Source organism: Nicotiana tabacum, chromosome 22 (assembly GCF_000715075.1).
Source record: "Nicotiana tabacum cultivar K326 chromosome 22, ASM71507v2, whole genome shotgun sequence".
Lineage (NCBI taxonomy): Eukaryota > Viridiplantae > Streptophyta > Magnoliopsida > Solanales > Solanaceae > Nicotiana > Nicotiana tabacum.
Window position 1 is genome coordinate 23,735,503 of NC_134101.1, and position 5,310 is coordinate 23,740,812.

Below are 5,310 nucleotides of genomic sequence, written 5' to 3' on the forward strand. Positions count from 1 at the left end.
ACTATAATTTACTAGATGTATTCTCTCGAACTACGCTAGCTGGCACTAATTTATCGCTCACGACGATCGCACCAAGGCTTCGTTATCTCTAATCCCGCCTTTAAACCCTCCATATCGATCTCTCAACTATGTTAGGAGTGGCGTTGTTCAACAACTTCCTAAATGTGCACTCTCTCTCGAGCAATATATACACTAAATAGGCACAGTTAATTAAGAGCTCTTCAATTAACAACAATGAAAATATAGTTGGACCAATATAGAAAAATCAAAGACAAATCTATATTAAACGCAGTAGAGAATCATCCTCCAATAGGTTCCATCAAACCTTAGATTAAATAGTTTAGCTACTCATAAATATAACAACAATCAACATAATATTTAAAAACATGAAACTATAAAGTAAAGAGATAAAGGAAGGAAAAACTCGTTTGATTCTTGCTCCACAGTGCTTGGCAGCCTATTTCTTCTCCAAAATCATGTCCAACCCTAGAATAACTCATTTGGGGAGTATTTATGTCAATCCCTCGGTCCAATTTCGGGGTTGGGTCTTTTAACCCGCGACTTTAATTACCGTGCTATAGACCTCGCGAAGCCTGGTCTATAGCGCGGTCGACCTGGACCTCGCGAAGCCTGGTCTATAGCGCGGTCGTCATGGATTTAGACCTCACAAAGCCTGGTCTATAGTACGGTCAACCTGACTATAGACCTTGTAAAGCCTGGTCTGTAGCACGGTTTGGATACTTGATGCTTTATTGCTCTTTTCTTGTATTTTTGTCCTCTTTTTGTGTAATTTTCATTTGATGATTCCTTCCGATGTTCCTACACATAAAACAACACAATTTAGCTCAAATATCGCACAATAACTCATTAGACTAACAAAATATAGGGCAAGTAATGTGCTAAAAGTAAAGTATTTTGGCATCACATCACCACCCCACACTTAAACGTTGCTCGTTCTCGAGTCAACCACCAATTCCTAGAGCACTTTTATTTTCTTTTAGCACATCCGAAGCACACCATACATATGACTATGTTTGATAGTAACAATTAAACTTTAGCATATGTCTTCGACACACATTTGCCTTTACTTTATGCCATACTTCAAATCTTTATTCAATAAAAGGACAACATGTTTCTAACAATCCTAACCTCACAAACCGACTCAATATCACAATGCATTCATGGCTTGAACACTTAACATTATAGAGAAATCTAATAACGTCACCTATCCCTTGCAAAATCATATGCCCTCACAACAAGAACAAGAGAGCAAGTTGAATCCATACATTCAAATCAAATGCTCAAATATATTTTAAGGATTCTCATATATCAAAGAAATTCCTCACTTTCACAAAGAAGTCACATGCATGCACAAAGTACCATAGGCTTGCCCATTATGTAAACCTCTACTAATGTAAGCTTGCTCGATCCAAAATCAATTAGGACTTTTTATGGTTGTAATGTTGTCTTAATGATGGGTAGGATAAATTTAAGAATAATGACTAACCCTCCGAAACACTTTAACACATCACATAATTAACTTTAAGCGCAAATTCTTCAATCCATTTCAATTTCACAAACATTGTCACCCCCCAAAATATTTCCTCTTTCTTTAAGCATCACATTAATTCATATACACTAGCAAGGATAAGATATGTTTATTTTTCTTTGCTCCATTTTTTTTTACCCTTCCTACTAGTGGTGTATTCCTTACAATACAAGTACACCTTTCTTTCTTTCATTGGTTTCACTCAAAAGCCACCCAAGTTTCATCCTTACTTTTTTTTACTGCTCATTTTACAATTAAAGTGCTTTAAGAGGTAAAAGGATCAAAACAATGATAATTAAGAACAAAGGGGTATAGGCTTGTAATGTAGTTGCCAAATAAAAATTTATAGGCTCAAAAGGGTTGACTAGGGATAATTGTTTTTATTGTGGTAAGCATTAAGCTCAAACAAATCAAAGAAAGCCTAATGTCATTTTTCAAACCGAGCAAAACCTAAAATTTTGCTTCAACTCACATGCCGGGCAAGTTCTAGACTCTAATGCAATGACAGAGACTATACAATTTCTCACCACACATGGCATATGACTCACTAAGGACGGTTCCATTCCTATTCTCAAACAACTGTAAGTATTCACAGAGCCACAAAATATGAAGCATCAAACACAAAGTGACACAAGCCAAGAAAATAAGATATAGGCATCAATAAACATGTTATTACTCAACAAGGCATAATAAATATTTTCAAACCATAGGGAAGGAACTACATATGAAGAGCCTAAATATGCTACTATCAAATTAGTCAAAGACGCCTAGTATTTCTTATTATTTCTTTTCCTTTTTTTTATTTCCTAAATTCTATTCTAATCTAAAGACAAAACAAAAACTACTACCCGGTTCAACTACATCCCGTGAAAAATAACCGATGCACAAAGAAAAACCACGAGGGATTTGTTAGACTTAAGTCCCTCAAGAAAACTGCCTAAGAGATCCATCGTCGGGAAAAGTTCAGTCATTTCATTTTTTTTATATATATTTTCTAAAATATTAAATAAGGATAAATACGAAAATAAAATAAACATTAAACACACGAACTAATTAGTTTATCTAATATTTACAAATGACGGAGAATACCTTCCACCCCACACTTAGATCATGCGTTGTCCTTAATACATATATAAATTCATAAACAAAATAAAACATGTAAGGTGGTTGGAAAAACTCCCTGATCAGATATCGTATTCGCCCTCATCGTCGAAGGCTCTATCTGCACCTGTCCAGTCCTCATCCTCTTCTCCCTCGGCATCATCATCAGCATCCTTTTCGGACTACTCTGGCTCGGCCTCAGAACATACTGGTGTGTTGACATCCTCGGCATCATCATCAACATCCCTCAGGTTGTGGGCGTGTGGCTGCTATAGCTGCAACTGCTTGCAACCCTTCAATTTGGCTTGAAGTGGCCTCCCCACCTTTTCTCTTTTTCTGTGGAGGTCTGGAAAAAGCCTTGGCCTTAGTCGGAATAGTAGCCTTGCCCTTGTCTTTACCATCGCTTTTTTTAGAAGGCATAGTCGTACCTACATAAGTGATTGTTCCTCAGTGATAAAGCAGATGAATCAATTCAAAACATGGTCTTATGACTCCACACTTAAGAGTTCACTACATGATGTTCAACCATTTTGAGGCTACTCATACTTCACCTATTTATTTTAGCATGAGAATAAAACAATCGCAAAATGGTGTTTACCACAATTGCTATGCATATTGCTACTGTTTATCCCGCCTAAACTTGCAATTTGGAGTGTTGCAATGAAACAAAGCATTAGTCATTACAATCCCGAAGAGTAGAACTCCATTTGGGCCAAGAATGCCTTTGAGGCATTTCGACAAACACTTAGCGTGCACTAGTGTTGTCAAATTGATTGTAGATATGAGGGATTGCCTCACCCTCTCCAAATCGGCTTGGGAATTTCATATTATCACCATTGTACACAACAACAATACCAATCCTATGGGATTTATGAGATTAGGGTGAGCAAGCACATTGTTGCTTTGAAGATATGCACAAAATGGTGGAATTGCATTTCTTTAACTAAATTAGAATTTTGGATACAGGAAAGAGTTAGAAACATACCTTAGATGCTTAGGAGGATTGAAGTGTTCTTCAAATGAGGCCCCAAGTGATTGAAAGAGATGATGAGCAACGTCTTCAATGAAATTTGTGTATGAGGGGAAGGGAAAAGGGACGGGCAGTGTATTGTGTTGAGTGAGGTGTGTGTGTGTTTGTGTAGTGTTTTAACAGAAAGAAGTTAGAAAACAAAGTGATGTTTTAATATAAACAAGTTAGAAAACTAAGTCATGTTTTAATATAAACAAGTTAGAAAACTAAGTGATGTTTTAATATAAACAAGTTAGAAAACTAAGTTTAAAAAATATTAAAACATGTTACCTGGCGAGGAGAAATACTTAGCGATCTTAGAAGCAGGCGACACGAGCTTCTTATCGCGCGGAAATGCTGGTGACGCGAGGGCTACCGCGAGGTGGACCTTGCTACAACCCATGCGACGCGAGGTCCATAGCGAGCTGGTTTTCTGGCTGGCGAGGTCTGATGCGAGGTATTGAAAAGCAAAGAAAACTTACCTCGCGATAGCCCGCTCGACGCGAAGCAAACGCGAGCTGGACCTCGCGGTAACCCGCGCGACGTGAGGCTAACGCGAGCTGTACCTTGCGATTACCCGCGTGACGCAAGGCTAACTCCATATCTCGTTGGGCAAGCTCCCAAGCGAGCACTGGACAGTAGGATGTGAGGTTCATGACGATCTCTGAAGCTGAGTTTTACAACGAAAATGAGGGATGGCCAGTGAAACCAATAGCTAGCAAGAAACATGGATGGCGAGGATTTCAGCGAGCAAAGGACCGTGCGAGGCGATCTCTAATGCATGCTGAGAACCTGGCGACACGAGCTCACAGCGAGAAACTTACATGGCGACGCGAGCTCCTTAGCTACCTGCAAAGAAGGATACGCGAGGCTTAACGCCAGGATTATCTCACTGTTTCCCTTGCGATGCGAGGCTGCCGCGAGATTGGTCTCGCTATAACCCTCGCTGGGCGAGCTCTATAGCACGCTGAAGACTGGGTGACATGAGCTGGAAATCACGCTGGACAGCAGGCGATGCAAGTTGTGCAGCAAGGTGAAATGTTTGCGACGCGAGGTTTGCTTCCAGGTGCGCTGTGCATTAAACTGGGTGTCGCGAGGTATGCAACGTCGTTTGGAGCGTACGCATGTAATTTTTATTTCGTTTCGTGAACAACTCCAAGCGCCATAACTTTCCATCGTGCTCCATTACCTGTTCAGACACCAAGATTTAATTTAAAACTTGTTAGTGCATAAAACAAACAAAAATTTATAGTTAAGCTAAAATAAACTACGAATTGGGTTGCCTCCCAACGAGCGCCTGATTTAACGTCGCGGCATGACGCATGCGATCAAACTTAAGGTTCACTCAATAATTAAGGCTCCTGTAAATGAATCACCGATACAACATTTTCCTCATTCATGCCAAGATAATGTTTCAACCTTTGCCCATTAACTCTAAACCTGTTCGTTTCATCCTCGGATTCAATTCTACAGCTCCACTCGAGAGTACTTGCACCACTCTAAATGGTCCCGACTATCTAGATTTCAGCTTACTGGAAATAGTTTTAATCTTGAATTATACAACAACACGACATCTCCAGGTTTGAAAATCCTTTCTTGAATATGCTTGTCATGCATGATCTTCATTCTTTCCTTGTACAGCCTGGTGCTT

General features: G+C 39.5%; 1 long non-coding RNA gene across 1 annotated transcript; it reads right to left on the reverse strand.

Moving 5' to 3' along the window:
- Window positions 1–259: 259 nt before the first annotated feature.
- On the reverse strand, window positions 260–4,568 carry LOC142175686 (uncharacterized). The gene is made up of 2 exons (XR_012704768.1): window positions 3,636–4,568; window positions 260–3,078 (listed from the first exon to the last, which is right to left on the reverse strand). It is a non-coding gene; the product is annotated as an uncharacterized LOC142175686 (long non-coding RNA).
- Between the last annotated feature and the right edge of the window lie 742 nt (window positions 4,569–5,310).